Genomic DNA, 24,968 nt, shown 5'->3' on the forward strand with positions numbered 1-24,968 from the left:
TACATAAAGAAAAACAGAAGCATAGGATCATAGAATCTTAGAGTTCCTGGGGGTATATGGCTTCCAATGAACCACACCTCCCAGTACCCATCCTCCTGGGGAGTGTAGTTCCTTCCCATGCGGACTCTGGGCGTGGCCATGTGACTTGTTCTGACCAATGAGACCTTAGCAAGTAAGATGCAAAATGGAGGCTTGGTGAGTGCTTGCATAAGAGACCTTGTCCTCTTGATGTGTGATCTTGGATGCTCCCTCAAAGAACCAAGCTTCTGTGAGTCCAACTGAGCCACGGGGGGAGGCCACATGAAGAATAACAAAAGCCCTGACTGAAGGCCCCCACTAAGCATCCATTCTATACACCACTGGCCAGTCGTGGGGGTGACCCACCTTGGGAGGAGAACCCCCAGCTCCAGGTGACCTGCTGCAGCTGCCAACACATGGAACCTAAATGGGATGCCTCCTCCCAAGCCCTGCCCAAATTACAGAATAAAGCAAGTAAGTAACTGTTGATTTAATTCACTATGTTTACGTAGTGAATTGTTATTCAAAAATGCGTTACTGAAACAGGGTATCAAAGATTCTGACATTTAATCTGACTCCACTTCTTGTGAGGATCTACTGAGGACAGACTACTATCACTAGAGTAAGCTTTGGCAGGAGACTCAGAAAAAGCACAGAATATGACTTCTGGTTACAGTAAGGCAATTTATGTAATAAATTTGTCTCTATCTCCTCCTGAAATTCCATTAAAGTGACAATGAAGATTAAAAAAGCATAGATCAAAGAATTAAGGGAATCAGAGAGGAAAGAGTACCAGACAAGAAAAGGCCGACACCTGAGTCTTCAAGGGGAGAACTCCAGATAAAACACGTAGGGCTAGGGAAGCTCCAGAAGCAAGGGACCAGATCCCTCTGAGAGGAGGAAGGCAGACTGAGTGGAAAGCATTAGGCCTGACTGAATTTTCTTTTCTTTCTAATGGTGCTGCAAACTTCGCCGAAGCTTGCTTTCTGTCCCACTCAGCCAACTGACATCCCACATCCACAGAAGACCAAAGAGGTAGAACCAAACAGACTGGATTCTGGCTCACTAGGCGTGGGGAGGGTAGGTGAGGTGCCTTCTCACAGAAAGTTTGCAAAGGGGTGACCTTCAGTCAAGAAACTGGAGGAACCCCTCTAGGAAAGCTGACTGGCCTGTGAGAAAAGATCAATAGATTTTTGAGGGTGATGCTCACATTCTGTTTGATCCTCATTATGAACTGGCCCAACCCATATATGAAAGCTTCCAGTCAGGATGACCACGTCTCACTCACACATTTGCAGGCTACCCAGAATTAACAGACGCTTCATACAAGCCACTAACACGAGACACCAAATAAACAGAAAACAGAAACTCAGAAATGAGGAGAGAGTCCAAGAAAAGGGGAACATTTGGAGAGCAAAAGTGAACTCTGGGAATAATGAGAGCAGGAATTAAAACTTCAGGAAGGAAGAGGGATGCCTGGCTGGCTCCATTGGTAGAATATGTGACTTGATCTTGGGGTTGGGTGTGGAGTTTACTTAATTAAAAAAAAAAAAATTCAGGGAGGAAGAAAAGTCGATGAAATCTCAGAAAGTGGAGCAAAAAGATGAAGGGACAGGAGAGAGGGAAAAATAATAAGAAAAACAGAAAATGATGTCCGAGCATCCCAAGTATTACTAATGGGAATCTGGGTCAAAGAGATCAGGAAAAACAGAAGACTTACAAAAAGCATTAAAAAAATTTCCCCCCACACTGAAGAGTCTGATATCGGAGACTGAGAAAGGTTCTGAAATACACGACACAATCAGGGTGGTCACTGAGACATTCCAGATGGCAGAGGGGAGAACAGGAAGTCCTACAAGCTCCCAGAGCGTTGGAGAGAAAAGTCACAAACAAAGGAGCAACAGTCAGAAAGGCATGAGTTTTCTCAACAGCAACCCAGAAACCAGAAGACTAACAGAGAAATAGCTCCGAACATCCAGAGGGCAATATTTTTGATCGAGATCTCTATCCATCCAGGTCATCGTTCAGATATTTCTGAAAAGTCTGCTTCTCAGTGAGGCCTTCCCTCACCACCTCTGTCAAAATTTCAGCACCCATTCTTCCAAATCCTTCATACTCCCCACTCTCGTTGCATTTCTATTCCTCAGCATTTTTCCCATATGCTATAATTCCTATTTTAACTCTTTTCTATCATTTATCATCACCTCCTTCCTCTAGACTATAAGCTTCACGAGGTCAAGGATTTTTTTTTTTTAATGTTTTTGTTGTTGTTGTTCACCTCAGTACCCTTAGTACCCACAGATACTACCTGTTACACAGCAGGTTCTCAATAAATGTTTGTGGAATGAATGATTTACCAGTCGGCCAAAAGGAGTGTTCATTTGGGGGTCTACCCAAACTACAAGAGTTTTTGCTACATGAAACAGCCTCGTGACCTGTTCCCAATCTGAATACACATTAGAAGTATTTTCTGAAGTGGCTGTTTCCTTGACTGGAGTAGTCCTTTTGCACTAATCATAAGCAGAGGAAATTTTGATACTCAGCTTCTTTAGGGAACTACTTTTTCAAGATATCCATGCTGTTCCACATTCCACAGAATCCCAAAAAATCCTCTCAAGTCTGTCTGATCACAGATCTTGCAATTCTTCACCCCAAACAGGAGATGTGGTGACTGTCCCACATGATCCATGATGCCACAGCTAAAGGCCAAAACCACTCTTGAGGTCTGGGCCCCAACCATGCTTGGGCGAGGTCCCCTGCCAATGGGCCACTTACAGCCTCAGTACAGTCAAACAGCACAGCCTCATTTACCCGAAGGGCCTGGTTTTCATTCCTACATCTGCATTCTGTACATGTGTGTGCTTGAAATAGAATTTGTAGGCTCTGAGTGAAAAAAAAAAAAAAAAAGGGCCCAAATTACGGTTACCTCAGGGTCTGGCTGGTGCTGCCGCCAGCTGGGTACACAAGTCCAGTTATAGATCGTGAAAATCCGGAGAAGATGGGAAAGATGCCTTTACAAACAGAGGAGAACAGTCTTTTTGTACTTGATTCAGTCTGCTCTCTCAATTCAGGAGAGGTATTCAGAAATGCTTGAACTCAGAAGGAAATCTCTTAATGTATGATGGCGGTTTACTGGCACCGTGATCAGATTCAGTACGCTCTGGCATCCTGTCCTAGCTCAAAGGGTGGCGGCTTCCTCCAGAATACAGGGGAAGTCTGAAGGCCTTTGGATCAAAAACTCCCTTTTTATGAAGAAGGGAAGAGGAGTGGGAAACGCATTTATAGGACGTCTGCTATGCGTCAGAAACGGGACGCACAGGCTTCACTTAATCAGCACAGCATCTCTCCTCGGGTCGGTATTATGGCCCCATTTCACAGAGAGGGGAAAACAAAGCTCAGAAGGTTCAAGTCATTTGCCTAAAGTAAAAGCTACTAAATGGTTAACGCGCTCATATATCCCATTTCTGTCCATCCACAGACCTGAGGGTGTCTTCCTCGAAGCCTGTGGCCTCTGAAATCCCACCCTGAGTGATACCCATCTCCTTCGACCTCCCTTTCTGGACCCTCTTAGCTGCCCTCACACTTTTTGCCTGACCCTCTGCTTGAAGACGCTGAGCGTGACAGGGGGTCAGCTCGGAGAAAAGATTCTTGTCTTTAAGTCAGCTTCAATGTTGGACACATGGTTAGAAACAATCCGCATGCTGAGGGGGGCAGGGGGGAGAGGGGGAGGTACAGAGCTCCAGAAGCAAGAAAGCGTTCATATGAACCTTGGGATACCTGGAGCCTCTCTGAGAAGCCAGAATATTCAAGAATTCTTCCACCTCAATGGCCCTGCAGAGACAATGTGGATTTTTCACCAAGAACTCTCAGTCATTTTTTACCAAAAAAAGTACACTTGGCAGGTCACGTTTGTGCAACACATCCTCAGAATCAGTTCCGGAATGTGGGACATCCTCTCAGTTACCTTGACTGGTACGCAAGGATTTTCACACGGTCACCTGGCTTGGACTGAATGTCTGTGTGTCTGTCCCAGCCCCCACCCTGCCTTCTTCTGTGGAAATCTTAATCCCCCGATGGTTTTGGGAGTGGGGCCTCTGGGAGCTAATTCAGTCAGGAAGACGGAGCACCCTGATGGGATTAGTGCCCTTCAAAGAAATGAGCTGGTTTTCTCTCTCTGCTCTCACTGTGTGGGGATACAAAGTGGAGACTGTCCCCTGTAGACCATGAAGGAGGCCCTCCCCAGACGCCGGATTTGCTGGTGCTGCGGTCTTGACCTTTCCAGCCTTTCCAACGGTGAGAAACAAATGGTTTTAAGATACTCAGTCTAGGGTGGGGCGCCTGGGTGGCTCAGTCAGTTAAGTGTCTGGCTCTTGATTTTGGCTCAGGTCACCGTCTCAGGTTCCTGAGATCCAGCCCCAGGTTGGGCTCCTCAAGTTCAGTGGGGAGTTGGCTTCTCTCTCCCTCTGCCCCTCCCCCCACCCACATGCACTGGGGCATGGGAGCTCTCACTCTCTCTTCCAAAAATAAGTAAATAAATAAATCTTAAAAAAAAAAGATAGTCTGTGGTAATTTGTTATAGCAGCCTGGATGGACTAATACGGACCTATCTCCTATTCCTGCCTTATGATCCCAAACTGTGCCATATTCCCATGGCACTAGAGTTCCAGAAATCCTGTTGTCCTGTGAACTTGTCAGGCACATTTTTGCTGCACGCCATGTCATTGCCTTCGGTGATCTCCCTGCCAGTTTCCTTGGCATGCACAGGACCTTCTCTGGGCGATTTTCCCCCACCACTCCTCTATCACTTTGCCACTAAGAATTGAGGAATGAATTTTTCTAACATAAGTGCTCACATTGTGTTCTACTGAAACTGTAAGCATAGTTTTTAATTCCACAGTATGATTAGCTGTATTCATTAGATGGGAGTATAGTAGAATGTTAGGCACAAAGTAGATGCTCACATATCTTTTAGCTGAAAAGAATTCAATTCTCCATGTGATGTGGCCAACTTAACAAGTATGCTTGCCTTGGTGCAGCCATTTTGGAAAACAGTGTGGAGATTCCTCAAGAAATTAAAAATAGAGAGCTTCCCTATGACCCTGCAATTGCACTACTGGATATTTACCCCGAAGATACAGATGTAGTGAAAAGAAGGGCCATCTGTACCCCAATGTTTATAGCAGCAACGGTCACAGTCGCCAAACTGTGGAAAGAACCAAGATGTCCTTCAACGGACGAATGGATAAGGAAGATGTGGTCCATATACACTATGGAGTATTATGTCTCCATCAGAAAGGATGAATACTCAACTTTTGTAGTGATATGGACGGGATTGGAAGAGATTATGCTGAGTGAAATAAATCAAGCAGAGAGAGTCAATTATCATATGGTTTCACTTATTTGTTGAGCATAACAAATAGCATGGAGGACAAGGGGTGTTAGAGAGGAGAAGGGAGTTGGGGTAAATTGGAGGGGGAGGTGAACCATGAGAGACTATGGACTCTGAAAAACAATCTGAGGGTTTTGAAGGGGTGGGGGGTGGGGGGTTGGGGGAACCAGGTGGTGGGTATTATAGAGGGCACGGATTGCATGGAGCACTGGGTGTGGTGCAAAAATAATGAATATTGTTACGCTGAAAAGAAAAACAAAAAACAAAAAACAAGTATGCTTGCCTTCTGGCATGCCTTCTACAATCTCCCCTAAATGGCATTTTCCACAGGCAGATGATGGTGACAATTCCAAATGACCTAAATTCCTCAGTTTCCCCAAATCCAATTTAAGATTATGCAGATCAATATTTGCATTACAACTACTGCAAATGGCTAACACCTTAAAAATATTAAGAGCTCTTATAGTATCTTCTAGTAGGAAACTCACTCTTCAACTCAATAAGAAAAACATAAATATTAAAATATCAAGATAGCTTTTTCTGCTTATAAAACTGGCAGAGGTTTTTATAATACAATAAACAATGCTGACAAGGATCGGGAAAATGAATTTTCTCACATACCACAGTTGGGAAAATCAAATGACACCACATCTCTAAAGGGTTCATTATTAATATATGTCAAAAGCTGCCCAAATTATATATATGCTTTGAACCAGTAATTCCATTTCTACATATTTGTGCACAAAGATACAGTAATGGGGGTGCTTGATAAGGCATCATCTGTAAGAGCAGTATAGGGAAATCCCAATAGTAGGATTTTTAAGTAATAAATTAATTCACTTAAGAAATCTATTCATTGAACACGACCCTGTTATTAAAAGGAATTCTAGGGGCGCCTGGGTGGCTCAGTGGGTTAAGCCTCTGTCTTCGGCTCCGGTCATGATCTCAGGGTCCTGGGATCGAGCCCCACATTGGGCTCTCTGTTCAGCGGGGAGACTGCTCCCCCTTCCCCCGCCTACTTGTGATCTCTCTCTCTCTCTGTGTCAAATAAATAAATAAAACCTTAAAAAAAAAAGGAAATCTAGAAGAATACGAGAAAACCTTTATATTTTGTTTAATGATAAAACACACTACAAAACAGAAAGGAACTCGATTTGCAAAAGTCCATGAATCCCCTTGACGGCAGCGACGGATCCAGGTTTTGTATGGTCTGAAGCTTATAGAGTTTTGAGGCCCCTCTTTAAGAACAACAACACAAGTTAGAAACCTAAAACTCAGTTTGAAAGTTAATTGTTTACTTACAGGGGCTGAACCTTGCTTGCATCAGGCTCATGGTAAATCTACCTATTTGATGACCACACACCGAAATGACAAGACTGATGGTTTCTGGGTGGTAAGCTCATGGCTGGTAATGCTCACTACGATTTTCTGTACCTTCTGTTCTACACTTTCTAAAATAAGTATGCTTTGATTTGATCACTTGAAAAGATAACCCCATGGTTCTAAAAAGACTGGCCCATTAGGGATTCTACTCAGTAAACTGACTAGTATTTTGGGGCCCAAAGAAATGGGCCATGGGAGGCTGCTCCTACAGAAACTTCCAGGGGGAGCCGGCAGAATGTAAGTAAATTGGCTTCTGAAATGGGAAAGACATCAGTATTGAATATAAACGAAAGATTCCAGGATGGGTAGCACATTCGTGTACCCTTAAAAGGCTGAATTCAAGAGTCTTTGGATTTAAGACAAAATGAATTGAGGGGGACCTGTCGGGGTGCCTTCATTCATTCACCACATAAGCCTCTATGGTGTGCCAGGTCCTATACCAGGAATGGGAGGTACAACGCTAACCCTGTGGTCACCCTCTGTGTTCTAACCACCCCACCAGCAGTTCCATAAAGGACACTGTTCTTTAGAAGTTAGCAATTCACATCTCACACCAGCTGACATTCTGTTTCAGACACAGCAGCGATTTCCAGACCAGTCTGCGTGTGTTCCTTGAACAGTTCCAGCACACCCCCAGAGGTCAGTAACTTTTTCCGTCCCGGAGAAGACCCATGCTGCGAGGTCACTTCCTACGGAGTAGCTTTTCAAGGAGGTGACAAAGCAGGATGGAGATAGTTGCCTTGTGAGGACAGACGAGATGATAGAAAATTTATTCTTCAGAGCAAGTCTGGATGCTCTTTCGTTTTGGAATAAGTTGACCACTCTCCGATTTCAGTCTCTTCGTTTTGAGTAAACACCAAGTCTTTGCGTCGCGTTCTGAAAATGACTGTATCCATCAAATCTTTCATTCCATCCAAATACCTGATAGTTAAAGGCAATGTGAGACTTTGTTGAGTCTTTAGCTAACTTATCTTCTAATAGTTATACCCGAGGAACTATGGAGACCCTCTCAGAGTCCCTAATGGAGAAACCTGTTGAAAGGCTGAAAATTTCCAAGCAAATAAATAGAAGTTTTATGCCAAATTCTGGTTTAGAATGTGCTCCAAAGACTCATAATTGTGGGTCCACTTGTTTTTAGCATCATGGAAGAACATGTTAGAGCAACGCGTTTGTTGCAAATTGAATACGATAGAGTCTTGCCCCCTCAACAGCCTGACAGACAGCCATCACTGGACAGAGTTCTGCTCGGAGGCACTCATTCTCCATACAGAGTCTTAGTAATGGCACCATCAGGGCTTAACCCCTCCATTTTGTTTTGTTCCCAATAAAATGATACAGCTGGGACTCAATGATAATACCATTGAAGTGAGCATCCCAAGGCATTTCTCTAAAAATAAAATGCCTTGAAGCATCTGCTGATGACTTCTGGAATCACACTGTGTTCAAGTCATAAATGTGTCTGATGCTGATTCCTAGTACTGGGGCCATATTCATTCCCAGGGGATATTGCTGTCTTTTTCCACGGATGGTTAGACACGCGTCTATGAAGAAGCTATAATGCAAAGTCACGAAAGAACTTGCAGCAATGTCAGCAGAGTCAATCATTTAATCTTAAAGGTTACTCAGCAATTAAGGTAGAAAGGGTATGAAGATGCTGTGAGAAACACTGTAATTAAATTGAGTATGGGTACTGTACCACTGTAACTGAATTCTCTCTTATACTTACGATGAGCTGTCAGTTAAATTAAACATCACAATGTTCATTCATTTTATGAGCTAGTATTAGTATGAATAATAGGAAAGTAGTAAGAGGAAAAACTTCAAGTTTAAATGCAAACCCCTAAATAAAATATTAGTAAAACCAGCCTAGCGATGTATGAAAAAATACATAACAACCAAGAAGAATTTATCATAAGAATATATGGACTACAGAATCTAGTCCTAATACAGTCTGCAATAAGAAATGAGCAAAGGGACTCCTGGGTGGTTCAGTCAGTTAAGCACCAACTCTTGGTTTCAGCTCAGGTCATGATCTAAGGGTTGTGGGACTGAGTACCGAGTCAGGCCCTGTGCCAAGCATGGAGCCTGTTTAAGACTTTCCCCCCTCCCCTACTTGCATTCTCTATTGCTTAAAAAAAAAAAAAAAAAAAAAAAGAAATAGAAAGAAGTAACGAGAAGCTATATAGGATAATCTTGATAGTGTCAGAAAAATGTTAAGAAAAATCCAAAATACATTCATAATTTTAAAAAATTAAGAATTAAAGAGAACTTTCTTAACTTCTTAACTTTCTTAACGCTTAATGATGAAATATCAGAAGCATTCAGTTTAAAGTTAGATTTTGGGAGGGCGCCTCGTTCAGTTGGTGGAGCATGTGACTCTTGATCTCAGGGTTTTAAGTTTGAGCCCCATGTTGGGTGTAGAGATTTCTTAAAAATAACGTCTTTAAACTCGGATTTTTTGCTATTGGTGCATCTGAAGTCAGTCTGATGAGCACTGTTAATACAAGGAAAAGAAAGAAAAGGCTTGTGGATTAGAAGGGATAGTCAAAACTGTGATCATTTTCAGGTCATCTAATGGAGAAGTCACGGAAACCTGCAGACACTATTAGAACCAATAAGGATTCAGTATTACTGAATGATGTAAGATCAATATATCGAATCAACAGCAACCCCAAATACTAGAAAAAATTAGAAAATGCAGTTTAATAAAAATATAGAGCAACAACATGGCAATTTTGAACAACAGCAGTAAGAGGGAATACTGGCGGGGCGTCTGGGTGGCTCAGTGGGTTAAGCCTTTGGCTTAAGTTCAGGTCATGATCTCAGGGTCCTGGGATCGAGCCCCACATCAGGCTCTCTGCTCAGTGTGGAGACTGCTTCCCCCCACCCACCCGCCTGCCTCTCTGCCTACTTGTGATCTTTCTCTCTCTCTTTCTCTCTGTGTCAAATAAATAAATAAATAAAAATCTTAAAAAAAAAAAAAAGAAAAAGGAATACTCACTCTATCAACACTGTTAACACTGTGGCTTGAGCACAGGGATAGAACAAACAGAATTACAGAACAGAAGAGCCTAGCCAAAGACCCAGATTTTATGAAAGCTTGATATATGTGACAGAGGGCTGGTACAAATCCGTGGAGAAGTTGCTGTTTATTTTTATTTATTTTTTAAGATTTTATTTATTTATTTGACAGAGAGAGAGAGCAAGACCACAAGCAGGGGGAGCATCAGAGGGAGAGGGAGAAGCGGGCTCCCCACTGAGCAGAGAGCCCAATGCAGGGCTCTCTTCTAGGACTCTGGGATCATGACCCGAAACAAAGGCAACCACTTAACTGACTGAGTCACTCACGAGCCCCGAAATTATTGTTTAATAAATAGTATCAGGAAGATGGGTTCTCCAAATGGAAAAAGTAAAAACAAAACAAAACAAAAACCATAAAAAACAAAAACGGTAAGGGCCTATTTAGCTAGAGCGATTCCGTCCGGGTAAACAATGGCCTTGTTGTTTATACAGTAAAACTTAAACTGTCCTGCGGCCCCTTTCCCCAGGGGACTTACTTCAAACAAGTCCCGGAAACTAGTCCCAGGTAACAAAGCCCAAATACAAGGGTGGGTCAGGCCAGGTGAAGGTATCCCATCAGTGGGGGCGCATACTGTCTCCCTAGCTACCAAGGAGTATGGGCCCCGCCCTTAGGGTGCCCCCTGGGTGCCAATTCTGACCAAGGTGATAGGCTAGTTCAAATATCTACTATATGGTAAATTGTAATTCAACTGGCCACTTATGTGTGACCTAGCAGGGCTGTGCAGCTTTCTCTGTGTTACAATCTCATTGGTCACCTGCGCGTGGCCAGGCCCAACCACATGGCCTTTGCCCTTAAAAGCTAGTCTGTAAGGCAGAGGGAGGTCGCCTCTTTGCAAGAGACGGCCCTGGCCAGTCAGTTTGATTCTCGATGTTTGGTGCGAAATAAAGCTTTGCTTGACCTTCGCTTTGTATCAGTCTCACTCCTCTGACCATGGACCCAACAAAACAAAAACCTTTCCTTATACTACAAGTAAAATAAATTCCCGATGGACTCAAGACCTGTATGTGAGAAGTTAAAACTATGAGATTTGAAAAAACAAAACAAAACATGGTGCTCAATCTCCCAGCACATCAGTATAGGGACTTTTTACAAGAAATAAAAACCAAAAGCCACAGAGAAAAAATACTGCTTAATGACGCTACATTAAAACGAATATTTTTACATAAAAGGCATTATCAACAAAATAAAGACAAGCCGCAGTCTGGGAGAAGTCACTTACAGCTTACACGCTCTACCCAGGATGAGTATTCAGAATAATTAAAGAACCTTATAAATAAGAAAATAGAAAATGAAATGGAGCAATAACAGATATCCAAAATCGGACACAGAAAGTCAACTCACAGAGGAAGAAGCACCAGCAGTCGATAATCGTAAAAGTCTCCAGCCTCCGTATTCCTTATGGAAGTAAAAATGGAAACAATGACATACCCAACCCAGAGGCAAAAGTCAGTAAACCCTAATAACCTAATAAGGTCACTGTTACTCAGTGCTGGTGGGACACCTGACAAAGCCAAAGTCGTGCATCCTGTCCCCCGGCTATTTCTTTAAATTATCCACCCCAGAGAGCAATCTCACAAGCAAGCCCTTGTTCTAGAACGCTTGCTGCAACCCCAGTTCCCACCAATTGGTTCTCAGGGGTTTATTCCTGTAGTGGGACAGTCAACAGCACTCACAGTGAATGAACCAGAACCACGTGTATCCTCAGGGATCAATCTCAGATACCTCATTTGAGGGGATCTAGAAAGTTACAGAGGATACATGCAGTATGTTCCTATTTATGTGACGTTTTATAACACAGAAAAATAACATGTACTACTTATGAAGATATGGATGGAAGCACCGAAGCTCTCAGGCAGTCACATCCCCCAACTTCAGCATGGAGTTAGCTCTGGGAAAGGAGGAGGGGCATGGGAGGTGATGGAATGTTACATTTTACTTCTTTAAAAATGCCAGAGGGTGGAAGCAGTTACAGAGAGTTTTCCTTTTGGGGGCACCTGGCTGGCTCAGTCAGAGACACATGGGACTCTACATCTTGCAGTCAAGAGTTTGAGCCCCACATTGGGTGTAGAGATTACTAAAAACAAACAAAAAGAAACTTTAAAAAAAGAAAAAGATAGTTTTCCTTTCAAAATTGGACAGATGCTGGGGCACTTGGGTGGTACGGTAGGTTAAATGTCAGACTCTCGTTTTGGCTTAGCTCATGATCTCAAGTTACGAGATGAGTGCAGAGCCGACTTGAGGTTCTCTCTCTCCCTCTCCTGCCCCTCCTGCATGTGCTAGTTCTCAAAACAATACACGAATAAATCTTAAAAAAAAAAAAGACAGAAACTTAGAGCACTTGCCATGTGTCAGACCCTGACCTTTGCAAATATTAATTCCTTTAATCTTCTCTATGAGGCTGCTACTATAACCACTCCCATTTCACAGATGAGGAACACTGAGGCAAGAGAAGTAACTTGTGTGACTCCGTTAATGACTGCAACCACTGCACTGTGCAGTCTCTCAGGTGTTAAACAGATGTGAGTTTCTATTTAATTTTGGTAATGTCTATTATGTTTTCTGTCTTTTTCTATTAAAAAAAGCCCATATAGATATATATGTGTGTGTGTGTGTGTGTGTGTGTGTGTGCATACATACATATATGTGTGTATACACGTGTGTGTGTGTATATATATTTTAAGAATGCCAAATAATGTTGTCCTAATAGTGTCCTTTCCACAAGACAGTGGCAAGTGTCCTTTCTAGCTTGCACATGGATGTAGTTATGGGAATTCAGGATGTTTTCCCTGACTTGTGAAAAAATAATGGGCATCGAAATTCTATAGTACAAGCAAAGGATAAAGGCCACAAAAGGAAGAAGGAGATTTTCTTAAAGGCAAGAATAAAAGTATAAGACAGTAATCACGGTCTCAGAAAAAAATTAATTGACCTTTCAAGGATATGAAAGATTCAACTTTTACAGTTTCCAATGCATGTTTTCAAAGGATCAGAAAGACTCTAGCTATAATTCAGAAAAAAGCCTAGAACCACCCCACTAGGAGATTTATACATCCTGCATTTTCTTCAATCACAGGCACAGAGATCACGGACCTTAGTAAGAAACCATCTGAGTTAATCTGAAATTTACTCTCTCTTCTAAATTATTAGCAGTTTACATAATAACTAGTAATTATTATGGATGAATAAATATATCTTTGGAAAAGTTTTCTGTATGAAATTTTAGTTTTTATGTTATCTACAGGTAGATTAAAAAAAAACCCACCAATATATAGTGTTAATTTTATTCTTCAGAATTTCTTTTACTTTCTACTATTCTGCAAATGTTATTTTGCTTGGAAAGGTAACAACTGTTTGGTCCTCAAGCTGGGGGAGAAAGACTTTGCAAGACATTGATAAGTTGAGCCTCTTTTCTATCCTCGTAGGATAGAAAATCTTCAGGATCACCAGGAATTTCCAGAGGAAACTTTTCCAGGTAAATGGGAGCAGCGGTGCTTCTTTATACTTTGATATGATAATGGCAATAAAATAAAAACCATCCTGTGATGAGAAATGTCATCAACAAATGCTGTAGACTCAATCTCTCGGATCCCGTTCCGTAGGGTAGACTCCCTCCGTTTTGAAACTCATGTTTAAGTAGGAAATGGGGGATGCTTGGGCCCCAAAGAGCCTTGCCTTCTGGTGCCAACTCCGCCCATGTCTTTTCTTTGCAGGATCCCTCTGTCCAGCCGCACCCTTGGTTTCCTGCCAAAGTCCAGGCTTCCGCAGGGGCTGGACAGCCATGTTAGTAGTCCCTGTCCCTGTCGGTCTGTGATTCTCAAGAACTCACCCCCTCGCTACCAGCTCAGGGAAATATTCTGGGGGGTGGGGAATGACCCTTAGATAATCAGTAAATGATGGGGGTCTTTGCCACCCTGAGGTCTTGGGGTGCATCCACTCATGTCATCGGGCGCAAAAGAGGGACCTGCCTCAGTCAGAGGGTGACCTTCTGGCTACAGGCAGCCACTGAGAGCTCTTCAGGAGCACTCGGATTTTCCTCCTTGCCCTTCGGTTCCCAGGGTCCGTGGAAAAGGCAGAGCAGGGCGTGTGGCCAATTAGGAGGGCGAGGCACGCACTGGGCAGAGCAGCTGTTCCTTTTCTGGGCGGCTTTTTCTCAGCTTCTTCTTAGGTGTCTGAGGGGGAGGCTCAGAATTCTTTTCCAGAAAGTGGTGAGAAAGAGCGTGTGGGCAGTTTAGGGGAATTCATATCTCACTGGCCTTCATTTGGAGCTCTTTAAAAAAAGCACACAGAATTGCTGTTTCTCCGTTGTGACCCTAAAACATAAGGCAACCCACCCATGGCCAACTCATGGGAATGATTAACCTCCTTCCTGTTTGGGATCAGATTCCATGGAAATGCGGGGTTTCTCCCAGCCCCAACACAGGTGCATGCCCCCCAAGTATGGAGGGGTGAGGAGGGGTGAGGGCGGCAGGGCTGCATGGGGGGCCCGTGGACGACACACATCCACGCAGGTTGGGGCATGGCTCACGAGGCGGGGGTGGGTGGCTCTACGGACAGGGGCTGGCAAGAGCCTTCTCCATCTCGTCGTGATCCAGCAGAGAACTCTTGCGAGCATTTCTGAGAAGGCGAAAATCCAATCTCGCTTTCTCTGTGGTCACAAAGGTCTATTTATCAAAGTATGAGGATAGCACATATTTTATCTAACCGTTTGCCAGCTTGATTTATAGCTTTAAAAATATTTAGACAGATGGTCTATGAGCCCCCCTCTGCTCCTGCCCCAGGCGGGCCGGAGGGTGACCCAGAAAAGATGAGCTGCGTTTCCCCAACATCGGCTTCGAAGCAAGGGATGGGCCCGTCCTCGCCTTCTGGCATTCAAGCTGGTAGGCCATCCACTGCATCAACAGGGGATTCTGTATTTAATTTTTGAGTAGTCCTCATGGAAGCAGGTACCCGTGTGCCCTCTCCTTCTCCAGGGATTCGGTCACTTTATTTTCGGTTTTACGTTGGTCGGAAAGGCGGAGTCACGCTGAGCAGCTTTCAGTAGCTGCACGTTTTCTACATCGTCCAACTGCTTTGGGCACTATTTCAGCTCCCCTGTTTCCTTTTACTATTACATGCTGGATATTTCTGTTATCTTTTCGCTACCTGAGTCCTCTGGGCTCTTAACAGACTTTCCCGGGGTGGCTTTCAAGCCACAACCGTCCTGTGGACACTCCCAGACAGACCCAGCTGGGCTCCAGCCCCCAAGGGAGCAGTGACAGAGCACGAGGCAGGGGGAGTCTGTTCCGAGGCTTGTCCGTGGCCTCCTGCCCGCTCCTCCTCCCCGCGTCTTGCCTGCTGCTCCGGCATCCCTCCTCCTGTGTCCTCGGGTCCATGCCAGAGGGTGTGGATCTTCTGGAAGCCTCTGTCCTTGCCCCTCTACACACCCTGCCCCCAAGGGGAGATCTGGAATGTCCTCTCAGCTCTGGCCAAAAGCATAAAGGGGTCCCCAAGAGAGCTCCTGCTTAGGGGACTCCAGAGAGACGGCCGGGTGAAGGCCCCCCACAAAGCCTCCAAGGCCCGCAAGAGTGCTTGGAGTGGTGCATACGGGGTCCCTGAGTGGGAGAGAAACGGGACGGGGTTGAGACTGGCCTATTGGTCAGCTGTTCTGATCCAGGGCCTGCGGTGTACGTGGGGGAGGGGAGTCGTTGGGAAGGGGCTTTTCAAAGTTTTTGTCAGGCTTATGTCCTTTTGCCCAGGCTACCCCTTGATGCCCCCCCAGGCCCCCCGTCACTGCCCGGCCCCCAGCACACAGGGACCCCAAGGAAGGGACTGGCGCTAAGGGCCAAGACGTCCGTCTCTAGGACCGCGCTCTGAAAACTGAGCTTTCTAACTGCCCTCAGATCAGATCCCCAAAGACTTTTTATTGTATCTTTACCTTCTATTTCCCTCTGGTTCTTTCTGAAGTGGCGTGGAGGAGACATCACACACGCCGCTACTTCCTTCTCTCCGTTTCCCTTTGAAGCTGCAGTGCTGCCTTTTGAGAGCAGCTTCTGTTCTCAACCACAAGATCACAATACAGAACAAATGTCGGAGGGGGGCGAAAGCAGCCCTGGGAGCGGTGGGTGGGGACCGGCCGTGGTGACCAAGCATCCGTGCTCAGAGCCCTGTCCCCGGAACCCCCGGGTCACTGCTGGTAAAAGATCATCCCTGCGTCCAGATTCACCATCAACAGCCCTTCTCTCTCTCTCCCCACTTTCATAGGTAAGAGTCCCCGCTAAGTGCCTCAAGATCAAAATGGCAGTTGTTGACATTCCTACTAACGGTATCGGGAGAGAAGCCACGAGCCCTATAGCACCTGGACCCGCTCGATTAGCTAAAGAAGAAATCAAGCCAAGTCGCTCTCTGGGGCTGCCCTCCTAACACACATTAAACCCATGGACCCACCTTCCACTTGCTGGAAAAAAAACCGGAGAAACGTCACCCAGCTCAAATCACTACCACTTACAGGTCCCCGTGCGTTCTCTTGGCTTAATTTTCCATAATGGCAATTCAACAGATATACAAACATTATGCTTTAAAACGAGCGGAACACGAAGGTGAATAAGGGACTCTGTCGCTTTGCCACAGCATGACGATTCAACCTACAGAGCGTGCTTCTCTGAGTTAAGACAACTAGAAGCGGAGGAGATTGATCCTGAAGGGAAAGCTCCAGGAATCGAGAATGTTCCGGGAAGCTCGGGGCCGTTTGAGATTTATAGAGCAGGGGCACGGGGCTCACTTCAGTCGAAGCAGTACCGTAAACGACAGATTCCATTCACTCAAGGAACATTTATGGGGTACCTGCCACACAGTGTTTTGAAGGTTGGGGATCTAACAGGAAGCTCAGAGGTCTTAGCTTCTACTGATGTACGAGAAACAATAAGCTCACAGGCAGGAAGGGGTAGAGTGTGCCAAGTACCAGGGAACAAGACAAAAGAGCGTGTGAGGGACAGAGTTTGGCAGTGGACGTGGGCGGATTGCTATTTTATTCACAGGAGTTGGATGACCTGCTGGTAAGGTATTTGAAAGAAATGTGGGAGCCGGTCTTGCAGATATCTGGGCAAAGAACAATTCTGGCAGAGGGAACAGTAGTTTTCTCGAGGCAGGAGCATACCTGGTGTGTTCCAGGAACAGCAATGGTCTGGTATGTTTACAGGGAAATGAACGAGATGGGGAACAGGATGAGGGGAGATTAGAAAGGAAGCAAGCGCTCGGACCGTGTGGACCCTTGCACGCTCTTTGAGCTGTGAGGCCAACAGAGGGCTCTAGGCAAATGAGGCTGACCTACCAGCCTGGCTGGGTTGAGAACTGGGCACCAGGGACAAGAACTAACTTCGGGAAACCACAGGAAATTTAAGTCAGTATGCCAGGAGAGAGATGGTGGTGGTTTGGACTTGGGCAGAGTACTAGAGATGGAGATAAATGATCAGATAGCTGGATATATTTTGAAAGTACAGTGAATAGGATTTCCTGACAGATTAGGTATGAAATGAGATCAAAAGAGGAGTCAAGGTGAACAGCAAGGTTTTGGCATGAGCGATTAGCAGGAGGGGAATGCAATTTACCGAAGGATTAGGTTTTGTCGGGGGGGAAAACTAGAAGTTCCTTTTGGACCTATTATGGGGGAGATGTCAAATAGATGATGTTAACATATTAATCTAGACTTCAGGGAAGAGGTTTGAGCCAGAGGGGTCATTAACATTGTTGTGGACTGAATATTTGAGTCCCTCCCAAATTCATATGTGGACATTCCAAGCCCCAATGTGGTAGTATTTGGAGGTGGGCGCTCTAGGAGGTGACATGGTTTATATGAGGGCATGACGCTGGGGCTCTCATAGAGGAATTAGACCTTATAAGAAGAGTCACCAGAAAGTTTGCTTGCTCTTTCTTTCCCCTCTCTCTCTCTTCTCTTTTCTTTTTCTGCAGGCACTAAAGAAAGGCCATGTGAGGACATACAGGGAGGGTGGTCATTTGCCAGCTAGGAAGAGAGACCATACCAGTACCTAATCATGCTGGCAGCTTGATCTTGGATAAGCTTGTCCAAGCTTGATCTTGGACAAGCTTCCAAGCTTCCAGAACCGTGAGGAAATAAATTTCCATTGTTTAAGCCACCACGTCTACATACCCTATTACGGCAGCCCAAGCTGACTAAGTCAATCATACAGGGGACATCTGGCACTGTGGGGCTAGGTCAGATCACCTAGGGCACTAGTTTAATTGAGGACAGATGAAGTCTGGGGGCTGAGGTCAATGCTTACAGGTGAGAAAATGAGATGGAACCAACACAGAAGACTTAAGAGGGAAAGTCAGTGAGGTGGGAGACTGCCAAGTGAGAAGTGTCCAGGAAACCAAGGGAAGCACATATCTTAAGGACAGAAAGTGGTCTAGCAAGTCAGGCACTGACAAACCAAGTAAAAGGAATGCTTATTCACATGTGGGGGTGCCTGGTGACCTTGACCAGAGCTGTCTATGGAGTGGTGGGACCGAAGGTCAGTATGGGTGGGTTGAAGAGAAACTACAGGAGAGGGACTGGAGATACTGCTTAAGAGACAACACTTTCTGGTCATTTTGTCCTAATGGAACAGTAGCCGGATGGGGATATTGTCAAATATGAGGAGCTTAAGCTAAAGCGTTGGGTAATCCAGTCTCAAAATAGTTCCAAATGATCGCTGAGGACTGACAAGCAAGTCAGATGAGACACAGCTCAAATGCCATCAGTAATTATAGAAATATTTTTAGAAGGTTCAGATTTCTTTGACCAAGTGTTTTTGCGGTATTCTTGCAATGTGAGTGGAAAATTATAACAAACGAAAAATTGTACAGGGTCTTTTAGAATTCTGCAGACGCAAATAAATTTTGGTCATAGTGATGTCCAACATCCAGCTCGAGGTTGTTCCTTTGCAGACATTAGCAACCCAACCACTACAATGACTCCTTTGGCTTTACAAGACATACTCTGTGCACGAGTTAGATGGTCCTGCCATGGTCTCTGCTATGCCTGGCCAGAAGGAAAAGCATCAATTTTCATTAGCAACTTCCTACTGATAGTATCTAGCCTCCAAATTCCAGAGAAACATTAAAATGTTTCAATGTTTGCATCTAGACTCAAAGAAACATACTAGTTTCTATTGAGATGTGAAACATGTTGCAAATTAAAAAAAAAAAAAAATCACACTGGAGTTTAAATTTTCCATTGTTTTCTTTCTCTCTGCCAGAGTAAGCTTGCCTAAGATTAGTGATGCTTGCAAATATAATGGGAAAAGGTGGTCCCGATTTAAGGAAATCATATATGTGTACGTATATACATACATCCACACACATACATATATGCATGCACACACACACAATTTCTCATAATGGATAAACCAAGGAGTAATTATTAGTTTATGAAAGAATTCAGCAAGCATACTCTTTAAGCAGCAGTTAGTATCCAAATGCACCTAGATTCACAATTATAAATTCTTTGACAAAGGGTCTTGGGAATATAAGTGCAATAAAGGAGATACACCAATAGATTTAAAAGCTAAAAGGTTGGGGGCGTCTGGGTGGCTCAGTGGGTTGAAGCCTCTGCCTTCGGCTCAGGTTATGGTCTCAGGGTCCTAGGATCGAGCCCTGCATTGGGCTCTCTCCTCGGCAAGGAGCCTGCTTCCCCTTACTCTCTGCCTCTCTGCCTACTTGTGATCTCTCTCTCTCTCTCTCTCTGTCAAATAAATAAGTAAATCTTAAAAAAAAAAAATAAAAGCTAAAAGGTTAAGATTCAGTAATAATTCAAAACAAAACAAAACCATTTTTAAGAGTCTCAAAAATAGTATGCTTTCCTTGCATTACAAAATACTTGTGCATTTGTTCTGTTTATTCAAAAGTTGGGCTGACCTAATCTCTGTACACCCCTATGTCAATGGACATTAAGTAGGTACTCAGTAGCACAGAGCAAGACATTTTTTTATTGAGAGGAAAAATACTGATCAATTTAAGAGCAAAGGTTTTGTCAGCAATAGATTTATTAATTAAGGTGTGGCCCATCTGACCAAAAGAGATAGAATTTCAGCCCTAATTTCACATGCACATTTTGCTGACATCTTCACTGAGTTCAGTTCTATCAGTATTGTTTTCAAAAGGTGGTGTCCCTCTCACGTGGTAAATTAAAAAATAAACAAAAAAAGGGCGTTAACAGTGACTCCTATATGGGTCAGAAGACATTTTAGGGTAGCTCATTCATAGGACAGAAAAAGAAAACATGCACAAAGGACTTCAAGAAACATATTCTTGGTAGTTTGGAAAGAAAAAAAAAAGGGTTATAATTTGCCAATAAAATATGGAAAGAAGAGAAATGTGGCTTTTATGCTGGAAAACAAAATCTGGGGTTATCCAATTTCTCGTTCCTGTGCCAAAGCTGCTGCTCTCGATGACCTCGGTCAAATCATTTAATTCTTTCAATTTGCTCATCTAAAATTTCTGTAAAGCTACAAGTCCTCAAATATTATCCAATTATTTTTGGTAATTTGATTTTTACTAAATTTAGGGGATGGAAACTTATGTAAGTGATAGAAAATACCTCCAAACGGTAGAATCAAAGTTCCCTTTTCAGCAGAGAGGCGTATATATAGGTAAATGTTAGAGAAAATCGGGTGTTGTTACTGTTAAGGACCCAACTCTCACTGGTCACCTGGTGGACAGTGCAGGGAACCTGAAGAACCCCATGGGGGTGGGGTCTGGTCTAGCATGGCCAGAAAAAATGCGGAGTGACCTTGGTAGGTTACCTAACTTTTTTTCTTTTTTAAGAACAGCTTTATTGAGGTAAAAGAACACACGATATATTATATGTATTTAAAATGCGGAAATTTTGTAAGCTTTGATATATGCACATACTATCACTACAATGACGATCGTGAATAACTGCTCAATTCCCAAATGCTCTCGTGTGCCCTTGGCAGTCCTCCCCACTGCCTAAGCAACCACTGATCTGCTTTCTGTCGCTATAGAAATCTCTTTGGGATTTGGTTCATTCTTTATATGTTTAAGTGTAAGCAAAGAAATTTGCCCCCTATACTGTTCCCCACCTCCCCTGCCAGGATTCCTAATTCACAGGATTTGATAAGACAGCAGAAGTACTTTGATAGTCAAATGTAAACTACTGTATCATCCCCTCCAGTTAAGTAATTTAGTCGATATGTTTTTAATTGAGCATCTACTATATGCTGGCAGTGTATTAGGAGCTTGTAAAACAGCAGTGAACAAAGTAAGACACCTGTTCTTATGGACCTTTTATGCTAGTCGGGGAGAGACCAAAAGAGGTCAATAAACAGATGATCACATACTAGGTCTGGCGGTGATTAGTCCACTGTAGAAAAATAAGGCAGGTAAGGGTAAACCGAAAAGGAAAGGATGGTGGATGGTCTTGCGCTCTGAAAGAAATGATGGGCCATGGAGCACAGGGAAGAGAAGAATGCTATGATGTGACTTAGGGGGCTAGAATCACTACCCGGGCTGCTCTGTGGAGACCGGCGGGGGCAAGAGGGTGGCAGGGAAACCAGGAGGAAGCTACTGCAAAAGTCCAAGCAAGACGTGGTGGTGGATTGGAAATGGAAGAGGCCAGAAGTGGCCAGGGTCTGGATACGTTCTGAAAGTGGGCCAACAGCTCATGATTTATTTCCCCCACAATGGCTTTATGGATCCTTAATAATGACAACATTCCCAACTTCTGTAGTATTTATTACGGTACAGGACCAATACTGAGCAATTAACACACATTAATTACTTCAGTGCTTTCAACGACACTATGAAGTACATTCTACTTTTATACCCATTTACAGATAAGGAAACTGTGGCAAAGAGTAGATCAGAACATGACCCACACCACATAGTGGTACTTGACAAAGCTGCGAGATGATTCTAAGCAATCTGGCTTCGGAGGTGAGACTTTCTACGTTCTATGACATCTCAAGGTTACTGTAAAAGAGAAATAATAACTATTTTGATCCAGATGAACCTCACGTAATCAAAAAATTGAGAAACAAATATGCTCATCATTCACCGAAAGCTTAGGGTCTCAAACAAAAATTTCAGAGATAACCTTTTCATCTTTTGTTAAGAGCAAGATAAGCCATTTTTCACAGGTCTTCTTGCATAAGGTCAAGCTCCCTGGCCACTATCCACAGGCACAAATACATTCACAGTGAGCGCTGCTGAAGGCTGCCCACAGAAAGCACTGGACTCCAAGCATTTGGAAAAGCACGGGACTCCAAACTGGGAGCTGGGCATGAAGCATTCAGAGCTTTACTTACTCAGTCCTAACTGCCTGTCTTCTGATGAATCCTTTCCTTCTGGTACCTTCGTTCCAGTTTTTCTTTAGTAAAAGAATAGCTATCTTCTCTTATCAAGAGCCGATGGTCCCCTACTTTGCCATCACTAAGAATTTCTGGGAGACATTCTACTTTTCCTAACTGGGTCTTCCCCTCAGATCTCCTGGGAAATGGGTCAGGATTTCACTGATGAAGAAACTGAGGCCCAGGAAGGAGAAAGATTTGCCTCGGGTCTCTTGAGTTCTACCATGACAGAGTAGGGATGGTAATGCTGAGATCAGAATGGTCCCCATGGTTTTAACCCACTGAGTCACCCACGCGCCCCAGGGTCCCCATGTTTTTATAGAAGGCTCTGAGCTCAGCCTATGACAGGTGCTTCTGCTGTTTCATCAGATGAGTCTACTTACAAACATGTTGTGAAGTCTCCACACAGGGGTGGGCAATCACACATGTTTTTAGAGTTTCGAGCTACATTTTGCTTAATGCTCTATTTGGGCGTACTTCAACACTTCCTGCCAAGGCAGAAATCTGTACACATTAGGGAAAGTTGGATTGTTCAGTAATACACCTGATTATAATTCTAACTTCAGGAGGCAACACATTTCCAATCTTTTTCTAGAACATCCGCTATAGTCATCCTAAGTACAACAGATGAGGCATAAAATCTTTTATGAGCCAGTAAATAGAAGCTTCTGCGGCACAATGTTTCAAGTAAAGATAAAAGTACTCCTTCTTTTCAGTCCTATAAAATGGAGAGCTTTAGTCATTTATTCCTGGCTAAAAGAAGGAGAAAAGGCCTGAGAGATCAGAGACAAATCCTCAGGTTTCTTTTATTCAAACCTGTCAACAAACACGAGCAACAAAGCCCCTGACACCTATGACCAATACGTCCGTGCCTTCTCCCTGCTTGCTCTGTGAACATGGGGGTGTGACGCTGCATCAGGACAGACACGGGCTTCAAGAGCCTTTCAGCATCCGGAGAAACAGAAACAAGATTTGCAGATGGGGAAGTAACTAACAGTTGGAGAGGCTGGTGTTTTCCTTGATCTTTAAAATGTTACCTCCCTTTTTCCCATCCAAACAGAATAAAATGGAAAGGAAAAAAAAAAAGTCATCTCTAAGCTCCTTGCTTTCCTAAGAAAACATAAACTTGAATGTTAACCGCTGCCCTTCATTCTCCCAGGTAAGGTAACTAGTTGAACCAGCTTCTGTGACACACAGCTTCACGATGACTCTTCAGGGCTCACAAAGGAAAAGACAAGCTATGAAAGCTTTCTGTTTTGCACTAAAATCTCCCCCCTAGGCTGGACACTGAAATGCAAAGGGTAAGACAAATGCTTTCTGTTTTCTGTTTTGGAGAGGATACATATTTCAGTCCACATAAGGTAAAAATATTTCACATTCAAAACATACTGCAGGCACTCTCTTTGGAAAATTAATCTATTTCGATACTCATTTTGCATCGCCGGGCATCGTGGAATTAAAAGAACGCAGGCTTCAGGTGTCAGCAAGTGTGGGTTCAAACGCTGGCTTCGCCACTGACTGCTGGGCGTGACTGTTCAGCCGTGATTCGCCCTCACGGAGCCCGTTGCATCAATGAAAAGGGGACCACACTGCCTTCTTTCAGGATTATGGGAGCAATTAGTGACATCGGTGGGTTTCTAGACACGGAGCAGGTGTTCCGCAGATGATTTTAGTGTGAATTAAAATAACTTTGGTTGGTTTAGATGCCATTCTACCTTTTTTTTATCACAAAGACATTTCAGACATATGGTTTTCTATCCTTCTCTCTAGACAATCAGAGGCTTTAGAATGCTTTCTCTCTCATCACCTTCTCTGGTCTTCTATTGTCTCTAGCTGGTATTTTTGTTTTACCTTGCTTCTAACTCCCTTAAATGATTCATTATGACTGATGTTTATTTAGATTTTACAAAAACAAAAACAAAAACAAAACTAAACAACCCCCCAGCTTATCTTACCAGCTTATCTAAGCGTCAATGCACACACTCCATCTCCCCACCTAGGTTTATTACATTTCTTAGTGGAATATGCATATTTCTGTAGCCTTTTGTTCAGAAAAATATTTGGATTCACAGCAAGTTGCAAAAAAAAAAAAAAAAAAATGTACAGGGAGGTCCCATGCACCCACACCCTGCTTCCAATAATGTTGACATTTGGTGTAACTGTAGACAACAACAAAACCAGGTCATTGAAACTGCGACGGGGCACCTGGGTGGCTCAGTGGGTTAAAGCCTCTGCTTTCAGCTCGGGTCTTGGTCCCAGGGTCCTGGGATCGAGCCCCTCATTGGGCTCTCTGCTCAGCAGGGGGCCTGCTTCCTCCTCTCTCTCTGCCTGCCTCTCTGCCTACTTGTGATCTGTCAAATAAATAAAATCTTTAAAAAAAAAAAAAAAGAAAAAAGAAACTGCGACAAAGCACAGAGCTTACTCAGATTCATATAAGCACTGGTGTGTGTGTGTGTGTGTGAACTTCATGTAACTACTACCCCAACACTGCTATGTAATTGAACCACCATAACAAGGCTCCCCCATGCTACCCCTTCGTAGTCACCACCCCCAAAGCCCCTTGCAACTACTAATCTGTTCTCCATCTCTATAATTTTATCTTTATGGCATTTTATATAAATGCAACAGTACCTTTAAAGTTTGGGGCTTCTCCCCCACCCCGCTTAATTCCCTTCATGTCCAGTCAAGTTGTTCTAAGTATCCGTATCTTGTCCCTTTCACCGCATTAGAATTCCACGGCACAGATGTATCC

At 43.8% G+C, this 24,968-nt stretch overlaps 1 protein-coding gene across 16 annotated transcripts in view; it reads right to left on the minus strand.

Annotated features, from left to right (window-relative positions):
- Positions 1–24,968, minus strand: part of KIAA1217 (KIAA1217 ortholog) — a 289,219-nt gene that overhangs the window by 92,846 nt on the left and 171,405 nt on the right. The window lies entirely within an intron of this gene.

This window comes from Mustela lutreola, chromosome 8 (genome assembly GCF_030435805.1).
Source record: "Mustela lutreola isolate mMusLut2 chromosome 8, mMusLut2.pri, whole genome shotgun sequence".
Lineage (NCBI taxonomy): Eukaryota > Metazoa > Chordata > Mammalia > Carnivora > Mustelidae > Mustela > Mustela lutreola.